This window comes from Heterodontus francisci, chromosome 7, assembly GCF_036365525.1.
Source record: "Heterodontus francisci isolate sHetFra1 chromosome 7, sHetFra1.hap1, whole genome shotgun sequence".
Taxonomy (NCBI): Eukaryota; Metazoa; Chordata; class Chondrichthyes; order Heterodontiformes; family Heterodontidae; genus Heterodontus; species Heterodontus francisci.
In genome coordinates, this window is record NC_090377.1 from 115699996 (window position 1) to 115714192 (window position 14197).

Sequence of the window (14197 nt, forward strand, 5' to 3'; positions counted from 1 at the left end):
AGTTAATATTGGGATAATTAAAATACCCTATTACTGCCCTATTGTTCTTGCACTTCTCAGAGATTTGCCTGCATATCTGTTCTTCTATTTCCCTCTGACTGTTTGGGCGTCTATAGTACACTCCCTGCAGTGTGACTGTCCCTTTATTGTTCCTTAGCTCAATCCATATGGCCTTATTTGATGAACCTTCCAACATATCATCCCTCCTCACAGCTGTAATAGTTTCCTTGACCAAAATTGCCACCACCCCTCCTTTCTTATCTCCCTCCCTATCATAGAGTCATAGAGTTATACAGCACAGAAACAGTCCATTCAGCCTATCGTGTCTGTGCCGGCCATCAAGCCCCTAAATATTCTAATCCCATTTTCCAGCACTTGTCCCGTATGCTATGCTGTGCCGTGTATGCTATGGCGTCTGAAAATCCTGTAACCAGGAACGTTGAGCTGCCATTCCTGTCCCTCCTTCAGCCATGTTTCTGTAATAGGGGTCAGGTCGGGTAGCAGGTCTTTACATCAGTACATGGGTAAAGGCCTGCTACCTGACCCGATCCCGAAGGATCCCGATGACATGTGTTAGGTTAGGTTCGGGTCGGGTCGGACTTCCGGGTCCGGCATTCAGGCTCGGGTCGGGTTTCCTTTGTACACCTTTAATTGAAATAGATACCCTTGAGCACTGTCAAAATCTTTATTTTCTAATCCTGGTTTCCTCTGCTTTCCAGACTCATTCATTAATTTTCCGCCTTCCATTTTAATTTCTGATTTTGTCCTAGCTGAGTCGACCTTCAGGTCCCCATCTCCCTGCCAAACTAGTTTATACCCTCCCCAACAGCACGAGCAAAACGTCCCGCAAGGAACTCAGTCCTGGCTCTGTTCAGATGCAACCCATCCAGCCTGCACAGGTCCCATCTGCCCCAGAGCTGGTCCCAATGTCCCAGGGATCTGAAGCCCTCCCTCCTGCACCATCTTTCCAGCCATGCATTCATCTGTCTTATCCTTCTATTTCTATACTCACTTGCTCGTGGCACTGGGAGTAATTCAGAGATTACTACTTTTGAGGTCCTGCTTGCGAATTTCATCCCGAGCTCCCTAAATTTTGACAGCAAGACCACATTCCTCTTTCTCCCTATGTCGTTGGTTCCGTGAACTGTGAACCGTGACTGCTGGCTGTTTACCCTCGCCCTTCAGGATGCTCTGTAGCCGCTGAGTGACATCTTTGACCCTGGCACCAGAAACAAAACACTATCTTGGATTCACGTCTGCGGCCACAGAAACGCCTATCTGTTCCCCTGACTATTGAATCACTTGTAGCTATGGCTCTTAAAGTCTTCCCTGTACCGTCCTGTGCAGCTGAGACACTCGTGGTACCACGGACTTGGCTCTGGATGCACTCCCCAGGTGAAGCATCACTTCCTCAGTGTTCAGAACTGAATACCTGTTAGACAGTGAGATGCACTCAAGGCTACCGCGGCAGGTTCTATCCCCTCTCCTGATATGGCATTCTCCTGTGGGTGGACCAGAGATGGGATATAATCTCGAGCTGGATCTGTTTCTGGAGATCACCTCATACAGTAGGCTGGTATCCTACAGTATAAATCAAGGTCATTGTGATCTCCTGGACTGCTTTCAGTTGACTGAAGAGATTGGAGAGGAATGTTCAGGACATTTTCTGCCCTGAACGGCCTAGATTTCCAGCGGTTTTTTCTCACCTCTCCCATGGCTCTGGAAGGGTGGGGAGTATCCGTATTGTGATGCACAAGGGGATCGGAATGATATGAGCTGGCAGAGTCCAACAAGATAGTGCGAATGGGGAAGACAGGATGGGAAGAAGGTTGATGAGATTAACCCCCTGCTGGGGGAAGGTTAAGAGAGGAGGATGGGGCAGTTGTTGCTGCTCCATCACAACAATTTAAAGATAAAGATCGAGTCTTGATCAAAATCCTGGAAGACAGAAAGTCAAATCCAGGCACAGGTAACATCACAAGCAGATAGCATGTATGACAGCAGTGAGTGCCTCAATGAACACTTCAGGGAACACAAGGAGAGGCACAGAGGGAAGATGTGGGTTATCCAAGGGGAATTCAAGCTCGGAAGTGTAGCAGGAGAGGAGGAAGGCAGAGAAACTGTGCTGGGTTGGAGTAGGGATTAGGGTGGACAAAGTAACCAAGGGAGGAGAAATGAGAAGAGGTTTTACTGGGAGGTCAGGAAGGGGAGGAGGCAGGAGACAAGGTCCCAAGAGAAAACAGGAGGAAAGAAGGAGAGGTAGAAATAATAGATGTGGTCAAGAGCAGCAGCCAGAATGCACACACGAGTAGATACAGTGGGAACTTGAGTTATATAGGATGGCAGAGATTAGAAGAGACAAGCTCTGGTATTAGATAGAGGACGTTCCCCCTGACTTCAGTTGCCATGTTACACCATGGATATTCAAAATGTTAATGTTCCAATATTTAATTAACCCACTGTCAGCCCACAGAGTAAACCTTCACTGGATCAACAACCCCACCAAACACGAAAGTACTCCACAAAGCAAAGCCCACAAACCCAACAGAAGTTGTCACTTTTTTAATCATTCTCCCACTAGATGGTTTGCTGGGTAAAAGGTTCGATCCCAGGTCTGTGCTGATTCTCTGATGGTTTGCTGGGTAAAGGCTCCAATCCCAGCTGTACAGATTTTTCTGATGGTTTACTGGGGAAAGGGTTTGATCCCCGGTTTGTACTGATTCTCTGATGGCACATTTTAGTCCCCAAAGTCCTTAGGTTTGGCCGTTGAGATATTCAGATAATTGCACATTCAAATTAGGCTACACATGAGAGAGATGTAAAGAAGGGGAAAAAAATGGAAATTCCACTGATAATTACAAAATCCCAACAGTATAAAGCTCTTCATTCGTGCTTGTGAAATTCAGCATTTGGAATAATGTACAGGATTCATTGAAACTATATTTTCATGATAATCTCCAAAATGTTATTTTTGTAGATGATTTTAAAAGTAAGTAGCATGGAATCCAGTTCAACGGAGTACTGCTTTGACAGAGTACTTACTCGGGGAATTTGGTGAGTCAGGGAATTCAGCACAGTGAGGGAAGAGGTGCATTTCTGTCTCCGGGTTTTGGAACTTGAACGGCAGCTGGAGTCACTATGGGGCATCCACGAGGCTGGAACTTCATGGATAGCAAATTTCTGGAGGTGGTCACCCAGCAGCTTAACAATGTGCAGGCAGAGAGGGAGTGGGTGACCACAAGGAGGACAAGACAGGCGGGGCAGGGATCCCATGAGTGCATCTCACTCTCCAACCAGTATTCGGTTCTGAATACTGGTGAGAGTGATGGTTCCTGTCGGGAGTGCAGCCAGAGCCAAGTCCATGGCATCATGTGTGGCTGAGCTGACTAGTGGGGGAGGAAGAAGAGTAGAAGAGCAATAGTGGTAGGGGATTTGATATTGGGAACAGATAGGTGCTCTGCGGCCACTGTTGTGACACCAGGATCATACGTTGCCTCCCTGGTGCCAGGGTCAAGGACATCACTGAGCGGCTGTGGGACGTTCTGAAGGGGGAGGGTGAACAGCCAGAGGTTGTGGTCTGTATTGGCACCAATGACATAGACATAAAGAGAGATGAGGACCTGAAGGCCGAATTTAGGGAGAGAAATTGAAAAGCAGGACCTCAAAGATAGTAATATCCCAATTAATCCTGGTGCCACCTGCTAGTGAGTGCAGAAAGAGGAAGATAGATCTAATGAATACAAGGCTGGAGACATGGTGCAGGAGGGAACTTTAGATTCCTGATATTGGGACCACTTCTGGGGGATGTGGGACCTGTACAAGCCAAACGGGCTGCAGCTCAACAGGGCTGGGACCCAGATACTCACAGGGAATTTTGCTCGTGCTGTTGGGGAGGGTTTAAAATAGCTTGATCGGGGATGGGAACCTGAGAGTAGATTCAGAAGGGAGAGGAGAAAAGTAGCAAATGGAAAGCAGACAATTAGTAAATGTGTTTGGAAGGCAGAGGAAACATCGGCTAGAAAATAGACAAGGGAGTTTGATAGTGCTAAATGATATATCCTTCAATGCAAGAAGTCTAGGGAATAAGGCAGATGAGCTGAGGACACAGATTGACACATAGGAGTATGATATTATAGCTATTACTGAGACATTGCTGAAAGAAGGGCAGGAATGGCAACTCCACATTCCTGGTTACTGGGATTTCAGACGAGATAGAGAGAGGGATAAAGAAGAGAGTGCTGTGGCATCATTGATTAAAAAAACAAATCGAACTGTGGGGTGGGGGGTGGGGGATGATATGGTACAGGAATCACAAATGAGTCCATATGGGTTAGACTGAAGAACAGAAATGGGGCAATCACACTGCTGGGAGTGTACTACAGGTCGCAAAAAAGTCAGAGGGACATAGAAGAACAAATATGTAGCAAATCTCTGAGAAGTGCAAAAACAATACTGCAGTAATAGTGGGGGATTTAAACTATCCCAATATTAATTGGGATAGAATTAGTGTGAAAGGCACCGAGAGAGCGGAATTCTTAAAATGTATTCATGAAAACTTTTTCAGCCAGTGCGTAGCAAGCCCAACAAGAGAGGGGGCTGTTCTGGACTTAGCTTTAGGGAATGAAGCTGAGCAGGTGGAAGGGGTATCAATGGGGGTGCACTTTGGTGGAAGTGATCATAATTCAATTAGATTTACATTAATTATGGAAAAGGTCAAAGAAAGACCAGGAATAAAAGAGCTCAACTGGGGAAAGCTAATTTTACTAAGCTGAGATGTGATTTAGCTAAAGTGGACTGAAATCAGCGACTTGAAGGTCAATCAGTGCCGGATCATTCGGAGGCATCAAGGAAGAGCTAATGAGGATTCAGAGCAAGTATGTTCCCTTAACCAAAAAGGGTGGGACTAACAAATCCAGAGCCCCTGAATGTCTAGGGTCTTAAAGGAGAGGATAAAGAAAAAAAGGGAAGCTGATAACAGGGCTCAATATTGTGGAAAACCTAGTGGAGTATAAAAAATGGAGGGGTGAAAAAAATTGGTAAGTAAAATCAATGAAAAGAACAAAGATTTTTTAAATAAATATAGCTAACAGCGTACTAATGTTTGAATAGGGGGAAAGTGATAGACCAAGTAATTCCAGGCCAGTCAGCCCAACTCTGGTGGTGGGAAAACTATTTCAAAAAATTCTGAGAGACAGGATAAAGCTTCATTTAGAAAGACAGTCAACATGGATTTGTTAAGGGAAGGGCATGTCTGACTAACATGAGTGAATTTTTTTGAGGAGGTAACAAGGTGAGTTAATGAGGGTAGTGCATTTGATGCAGTCTATATGGATTTTAGCAAGGCTTTTTATAAGGTCCCACATGGCAGACTGTCACAAAAGTAAAAGCCCATGGGGTACAAGGCAAAATGGCAAGTTAGATCCAAAATCGGCTGAGAGGCAGGAAGCAAAGGAAGTTGGCTGATGGGTAGTTTTGTGATTGGAAGGCTGTTTCCAGTGGGGTTCCACAAGGCTCAGTACTAGGTCCCTTGCTTTTTGCAGTATATATCAATGATTTGGACTTGAATGTAGGGATCTGATTAAGAAGTTGCAGATGATATAAAAATTGGCTGTGTGGTTGATAATGAAGGGGAAAGCTGTAGAGGGACGGGATTGAATTAACTTTGCATTTCTCCCACCACAATCAGAATCGTATATTTTGATTGGGGGCTTTGACTTGAGCGGTCGATTGTAACAGTACATATTCATTTCATTCACTCCTCCATCTTACAATAACTACAGCTGACATTGCTTATAGCAGCCATTTCAGGTTCAAGTTTAAATTTTTTCATCATCCTTCCTTTGGATGACGTACCATGTAAACATTACATTTCTTTTGGTTACGTGTCATCAAATTGGGTTGTAGTTTCGTGCGCAAGTTTGTATTATTTTAGCAAACTAACAGGAAAAGCCCATGAGGTTTATTCACTGTTGCCTGATGAGAGTTTATCAGACTATGAGATTTTAAAATGCTATCCTGGGTACATATGAGCAAGTACCAAAGGTGTACCGCCAAAAATTCTGAACCCTCCGAAAACAGCCTAAATAAACTTACCTTGAGTTTGAAAAGTTAAGCAGCTTGCTTTCAACCAATGCGTACGGGTACTTAAGATAGAGTCCACCAATGAAAACCTCAGAGAAGTGATCCTCCTCGACGAGTTCAAAAGCTCACTTCCCCTTTCCATAAGAAACCACGTGGAAGAACAAAACGTTCCAGGAGCCAGGTAGGCAGCAATCCTGGCCCAATTCACAAGCCCTTGCGCCAATAGAAACCATTCCCTAGTCAGCTCCAAAATCCTGAAAAGAATAGAAGGTGGGAGGGTGATAGGAGGATGAACAGCCGTGGGCAAGAAGGGAGAGCTGGAAACACAGGGGGCCCTCCTCGGGCCAAAAAGGTTGGTGCTGAGAGCAGGAGTGACGCCCAAAAACCTGTATGTTTCCATTGTAACAAGGCAGGTCACCTTCGAGCTGACTGCTGGAAGTTACAGAGAAAACCCATAAGTTTAGTCAGGGTACACAGACCAGTGCAGGAAAAGGGGCCCTGATGGAAAGCACAGCAGACCAGGCTGTGTCTCTAACTGCGGCAGTAAAACCTATCGCTGTGATTGTGGGAAAACTTAGCGAAATCCCAGAGAGTTACCAAGATTTTGTTTCCAGAGGAAAAGTGACCCCCATACCTCTCGAGTGAGGTGAGTAAGCCCACAGTCATCCTCAGGGATACAGGGGCCACCCAATCCCTCATTCTGGGAAGACTGCTGGTAAATAGTATGGGTGGAAAGTATATGCCCATAACTTTATACCGGGTGCACCTGGAGTGCGACCTTGTTTCAACACCAGTAACCATGGGGATTGTCCTTAGTTTACATTTGGATGGGGTCGACCTGCTCCTGGGTAATGATCTGGCGAGGGCAAAGGTGGTAGCATCTCCAGTGGTATTTGAAAGACCAAAAAAGGTCAGGGAGACAGAGCAGTTACAGGAAAAGGTCCCTGGCATTCTCCCTGACTGTGTGGTGACCTGGTCCATGGCCAAACAAGCTGTCAGAGGAGGCTGAACTGGCACTGCAGACAGATGACCCGACTGTCTGGTTATCTGAATCCTTCTTTGGGAAGTTAGAGGGCCCAGAGGATGGATTAAGCAGGTCTTCCTTGGTCGAGACTCAACAAGTCGACACAGGGTTAAAAAAGTTAGCACAGACTGCCCAAACTGAAGCTGAAGCAGAGGGAGTTCCAGAGTGCGACTATTTAAAGGATGAGGTGCTGATGAAGAAGTGGAAACCCCCTCACAGACCTGCAGATGAAGAGTGGACAGTGGTTCACCAGGTAGTGGTGTCGCCGAGGTACCGTAGGGAAATATTGAGAATAGTCCACGACATTCCAATGGCTGGACATGTCGCTATCAGAAAAACCTAAGGCCACATCAGAAAGCATTTTCACAGGCCACAACTCCACAAGGATGTGGTGGAGTTCTGTGAGACTTGCTACATGTGCCAGGTTGTGGGGAAGCCTCAACCTGCAATAAAACCTGCACCCTTAATTCCCATATTGGCTTTTGGGGAACCGTTCAGCAGAGTGCTGGCAGATTGTGTGAGACACATGCCGAAAACAAATGGGGCTACCAGTATCTGCTCACCATTATGGATGTGGCTACTCAATTTCCAGAGTCTATCCCTCAAAGAACTATCTCTGACAAGGTAATGGTGTAGGGACTAACCCAGTGTTCACCCAATATGGTCTGCCTGCTGAGATCCAGTCGGATCAGGCCACAAATTTTATGTCCAGTATTTTTCAAAAAGTCATGGGTAATCTGGGCATAACCCAACTAAAGTCCTCAGCCTACCACCCACAGTCACAAGGGACTTTGCAGCAGTACCACCGGACCCTAAATACAATGATCAGTCATGACTGGGACAAAGGGCCGGGATTTCTTCTGTTTGTGACCAGGCGCACACCCAATGAGTCCACTGGCTTTAGTTCCTTTGAATTAGTTTATGGACACGAGGTGAGAGGTCCTTTAAAACTAGTCAAGGAGAGGGTTTTGGGACACAGGGACGATCCTTCCCTGTTAGACTACATCTCCATGTTCCGAGAATGGCTCACGAGAGCCTGTGCGGTGGCTCAGGAACACCTCAAAACCTCCCAGACAGCTATGAATAGGCAGGCGGATAAACATGCCAAGGCCAGAATATTTCAGCCCACAGGCCATGTGTTAGTGCGATTACTAATACAGGGAGAATCATTGAAAGCCCAATTCAATGGCCCATACAGAGTGGTAAAGCGAAGGTAAATTATATAATTGACGCCACAGATCGTAGGAAAAAGCAAAGGCTGTGCGACATCAATATGTTAAAAGAATACCACAGCCATGAAGGGGCAAACAAGCACACATCTGTAAGGCAGTCAGGAAAGAGGAGGGTGAAAGGGACAGTCAGGATGAGTTAGAAGGAGGCCAGGAGGATTCCCAAATCAAACCCCCTACCATCCGGTTCACTAACACTGAAATGTTAGGGAAATTGGACACTGTACTCTCCTATTTAAACACAGAACAGAGAGGAGATCTAACAAGGCTTCTCAGCATTTAAAGAGATCTGCAGGGGCAAACCAGGGTGCACGACCCTAACCCTACACCATGTGGATGCAGGAGAGACCCCTCCCATAAAAAATCCCTATCGCCAAGGTCCCAGGAAACTGACCCAGGTTCAGGAGGAAGTTCAGAATGAAGACCTAGAAATTAAAGATTTAAATTCTGAAGGGAGACACAGAAAAGCTCATAAGCCAAAGGAAAACCCTAAGTCCAAGAAGGTATTTGTGACAGATTTGGAGGGTGTGATGGTGGTGGTGACTGCAATTCAAGTATCCTAACTGAGGAGGAATTGTGGGCCAGGTTGGATGAGCTGGAACAACAGGGATGCAGGACGAAATTGATTGGTGGTCTCAAGCTGCAAGGAAAAAAAATCCAGCACTGGGTTAAAGTACAAAATGACTGAAACACTTCAAGACATGTTTAAAACTTTGCCTGACAAAGTGTCTTATGATGTTATGGTGCCATTTGGCCCACTTGCATTTATGCCAGGTAACCTCACTCTTCCCCTCCCTGCACCTCCCTCGACCCTCCCTTCTTTCTCCCCCGATGCCAGTCCCACTTCCTCCCTGCTTCCTCTCTCCTCTCTGAACCCCTCGCTCCTGCATCCTCACTTTCTCCTCCTCCATCCTCCCCTCCTCCTCCCCCCTCATCTTCTCCCCTCCTCCCTTTCATCCCACTACTCCCTCCTCCTAGCACCCCTCCTGACCTCTCCGCTCCTGACCTCTCCTCCCCCATCTCCCCATTCCACTCCTCCTTTCCCCCCTCCACCCCCTCCTCCTTTCCCCCATCCCCTCATGCACCTCCCTGTGGACCCCCCGCCATCCCTCCACTGCCACTCCTGCCCACCCCTCACCCAAGCTCCTCTCCATCCCCATCTCCATATCATCCAGCTTCCCGTACAGGAATTAATTTGGAAAGGATTGAAAGGACAGTGAGGCCTGGTTTTGACGTTTGGTCGATTGCCAAGCTTGTGAATAATAAAACACTTCAGGTCATTAATGTTCAGGTTTGACAGGGTGGACTAAATTCCAACACCACATGGAGCTTGTGATTGGAAGCTGGGCTTGTTGAATTTGTCACCTGATGTTCTTTCCTGTTACTGGTGAGTGATGGATGTGTTCAAGTCCAGGCAGATTTTAAGGTTCAGAGCATTGTTTGTACTGCTCCTTATACCAGATTGCTGTCTCGCTAGATGACAGAAGACGAAGAGGGTTTGGGCTGTGGAGAACCAGGTTATTTGTCTGCACAAAGAACAACAACTCCCAAAGTGCCTTTGCAGGTAAGTTAAGGGAGAGGTTGCCCCAAGATGGAGGTGGCCTCTCTCCAACTGTTTCAAATGTAAAATCAAAACTGGCCTCACCATTGTGGGAAGGGGCACCCTGTCCACATGGCGGCCCGCAGCTGTAACTGAAGTCAAGTAGGCTGGGGGTGGGGGGAGGGGGCGGGCCTCTGAGCTTGCCGGGAGCACTGGTCCATTGGTCTGCTGCTGGGAGGCTGCTCCCAGGTAGCTGGCCTCTTCCCAGCGCCTCTGGGACCTGAAGGCCCACTGGAAAAATCCAGTTGGCCTCTGACAATCGGCCTTAGTCGGCCCTTAACTAGTTGAAATAAAAAGACAAAGTGCTGGAAATACTCAGCAGTTCTGGCACCATCTGTGGAAAGAGAAACAGTGAACATTTCATGTCTGTGTCCTTTCATCAGAACCTGCTGAGTATTTCCAGCACTTTCTGTTCTTTCAGATTACCAGCATTCGCAGTATTTTGCTTTTCCCTTGACAAGTTGAATCGGCTCCCTGCCGCTTGTAGGAGGGCCTCACCCACCCCTTTCTGCCGCCTGGAAAATGGCCCAGTGGGTGGGATGGAGTCGGGGAACCGGCTCGTTGCCCGGCAACGCAGTACTCCACACCCGCCTTCCTCCGTTCAGAGACTGTGTAGCATTTTGGTAAGAATCTGAAAACACTCGCTTAGCAATTATCATGATGGATCACGTTTAATTGATGCAATCTTCTCTAATTCTAAACTGCACTGTTAGCAGCTCTAGTAAGTTGCTGTTTGGGATAGAAATGCGATACCGTACTCATGTGCCTCCTGGCTTGACGTAGTCATGTGACCTCTACCATGAGGCACTCTGACTGCAGGCAGCCATCACAAGCAGTTTCATTAAAGACACAGTACACACCAGACTGTTATCCTGTGAGCTCATAACATGGTGTCAGAGTGGAGCTGAGAGTGAGTGTTGAAGAGCTGTTTAGAAGCACAGCTACAGAACCAAGGTCACAGGAATGGTCACAACTGCTAAAAGCTGCTAAAAGCTACAGGAAGCCACAGAAAAGGAATAGAGAAACAGCTGAAAGCACAGGGTATGAAATTGGCTGCAAATGTTTCCTCTGCCTGTGCCAGTCGAAATGAAAGGTGGTATGAAGCAGAACTGGCAGTTTTTCCACTCGCAATGGCAAAATTATGAAATTACAACAAAATTAATTAGCAAACCAGAGCAGCTACAAGTAGCTACACTTTTATTACTGTTGGGGAGAGGCTGTTACAAAGTGTATTCCACCCCTAAATCTCTCCGAAGAGCATTAAAAAACAGACATCTGAAAGTTTGAACACCTTGAAGTCACACTTTGAACCCCAAGTGAACATAACCTCTGAACAGTATGTGTTCAATATTAGAGCCCAAGGTGAAAAAGAGTCCATTGATCAGTATGTGACTGCATTAACACAGCTCGCAGAATCCTGTGAATTTGCACTGTAAAAGATGGTCTAATTAAAGACAAGATTGTATTAGGCATAAGAGATCCCTCAGTGAGAGCACGTCTACTGAGAGAAGACAAACTGACTATCAGGAAAGCGATTGACATGTGCAGAAGTGGTGAGGTTGTAAATCAGCAGCTGTACCATATTCATGGCAGAACAGACCAGGCCTTGCATTATGCTGATAGACATTCCAGGCCGAAAGGGCAGAAAGATCACAGACAAAGGGCAGGATTCAAATACTGCTGAGGGGATCACGCACAGGAAAAGAAGGCATGTTTAGTGTGGGGAGAGCAGTGTTCTCACTGCAAGAAGCTGAATCATTCGACACACAAATGTTTGGTTGGAAGGAAGTACAACAAACAGGTACGGATGGCCACTGGAGGGATGTCAGCTGATGATTCTGACAAATCACTAGACACCATCCAACAGGTTGGTTCAGTCAGATTGATAGGTGATGAATGGTTTGTGACTGTTGGAATGATGACTGCAGAAGGAGAATATCAAGTCAACATAAAGTGCCAGATAGACACCGGTGCATCATGCAACATCATGATCTTCACAGACCTCTGCGAAGTAGCTCAACATGGCGATCCAAAAATGAAATCATCAAAAGTATGTTTGAGGCTATATGATGGCACCAAACTAGTGCCGAGAAGACAAATTACTCTGAGAGCCCAATGCAATGACTAGAATTAAGAGCTGGAGTTCCAGATCATAGACGGCAAGCAAAAGCCACTCATCTCAGCCGCAGCAAGTCTAAAGCTTGGACTGGTAACCCTCAATGCACAAAAGAGATTTGCAACGTGCCACAGCGCACTAAACCATTGACCACGGAAGAGATCCTAGAGGAGTACAATGATGTATTTACAGGTCTAGGATGTCTTCCAGGAGAACATCATCGTGAAGTCGATGAGAGGGTAAGTCCAATTCAGCATCTGCTGAGGAAAGGTCAGCTGCCCTCAAGGCCAGCCTGAAAGACAAGATAGAAGAGCTGGAAAAGAAGGGAGTAATCAAGAAAGTGACAACCCCGACAGAATGAAATTAGCAGCATGGTAACAGTGAAACAACCGGGAAAACTGAGAGTATGCATTGACCCAAAGGATCTAAATAAAACTCTGAAGAGATCTCACTCACCCATACCAACCATTGGCAAAAATCTTCACTACCCTAGATACGAAGGATGGTTACTGGCAAGTGAAGTTGGATGAAAGCAGCAGCTTTCTAACTACATTCTGGATACCGTTCGGGAGATACCGATGGTTGCACATGCCGTTTGGCATTTCCATGGCCCCAGAGCAGATTCAACACAGAAAACATGAGATAGTGATCTTCCCAGAGTGGAAGTGAGAGTGGATGATCTGATAGTTTATGGATGTGGAGACTCAATGGAAGAAGACATTGCTGACCATGATCAAAATCTAGTGCGACTGAGGGACAGAGCTCGCCAGATGAACCGGAAGCTGAAAAAAAAAAATTGCAATTAAAGATGCCCAAAGTCAAGTACATAGGTCATGTACTGACAGAAAAAGGTCTTTGCCCAGATCCTGAAAAGATGAGAGCAGGAGCAGCGATGCGATGAACAACAGATGTAAAAGCAATGCAACGATTTGTTGGATTCGTCAACTATTTAGCCAAATCTTTGCCCAATTTGTCATCGGAGTGTGAACCATTACAGCAACTCACTGCCAAGGATGTGCAGTGGTATTGGGGCACAGAACAAGAAGCAGTGTTCACTAAAATCAAGCAACTAGTGACTGCAAAGCCAGTGCTGAAATACTATGATGTAAAAGATGAAGTTACAGTGCAGTGTGACGCCAGCGAGACAGGACTTGGAGCAACCCTAATGCAGCAAGAACAATCGGTTCCATTTGTATCCAGGACGTTAATGCAAACGGAACGATGCTATGCTCAGATCGAGAAAGAGTGCCTGGCCATTGTCTTTGCTTGTAAACATTCTCATCAATTGCGACTTGGAAGAGACAAAGTGACAGTCAAGTCCAACCACAGGCCACTTCAAAGCATTTTCCTCAAGCCGTTACTATCTGCTTCAAAGCGTCTGCAAAGGATGTTACTCCGTTTACAAAGATACTATCTGGAAGTGACATACAAGCAAGGGAAACAGATGTACATCACTGACATGCTGTCGAGAGCTGCTCTCCCTATGAGTACAGAGGATGCTACAACAAAGTGTGAAATCTTCCAGATCCAACATGAAGCTGCAGCTCGACATGATCGGGAAGTCATCAACCCAGCAGAGACATTGAATCTGACTGACATGCACCTTGTTCAAATCAAGCGAACTACCCAACAAGATCCAACTCTCCAAGTGTTGCAAGAAATTGTGATGAAAGGATGACCTGACAGCAACAAGGACACTCCTGTGATCACAGCAGTGTATTGGGCTCACAGAGATGAATTGACAACCCAATATGGCATTGTGCACAAAGGAAATAGAGTCATTATCCCAAAGGAGTTGAGAGGAGAGATGCTAAAGCGCATCATGCAAGCAACCAAGGAATTGAGTTGAGTCTGAGGAAGGTGAGAGAAGTGCTCTACTGGCCAAACATGAGCAATAAAATCAAGGACCACATCAGCCAGGGCAGTGAGTGTAACGAGTACCAAGCTAAGCAAACTAAAGAGTCGCTGATGGCACATGACATCCCAGACAGACCATGGATGAAGCTGGGAGTAGACATCTTCACTCTCGCAGGAACTAATTATCTTGTCACTGTAAACCAGCTGACTTCAATGACTACCGGTGAGATTATAGATTACCTGAAAGCACACTTCAGTCGTTACGGTATTCCAGACATAGTTTTGACAGA

General features: G+C 46.2%; 1 protein-coding gene across 1 annotated transcript in view; it reads left to right on the forward strand.

Annotated features, from left to right (window-relative positions):
* The first annotated feature begins 9728 nt into the window (after positions 1–9728).
* The window catches only part of LOC137371780 (putative methyltransferase DDB_G0268948), a 33589-nt gene continuing 29120 nt past the window's right edge, over positions 9729–14197 (forward strand). The window contains exon 1 of the mRNA XM_068034643.1: positions 9729–9898. The gene's annotated coding sequence lies outside the window, so the exon portion shown is untranslated. The remainder of the gene's footprint in view (positions 9899–14197) is intronic.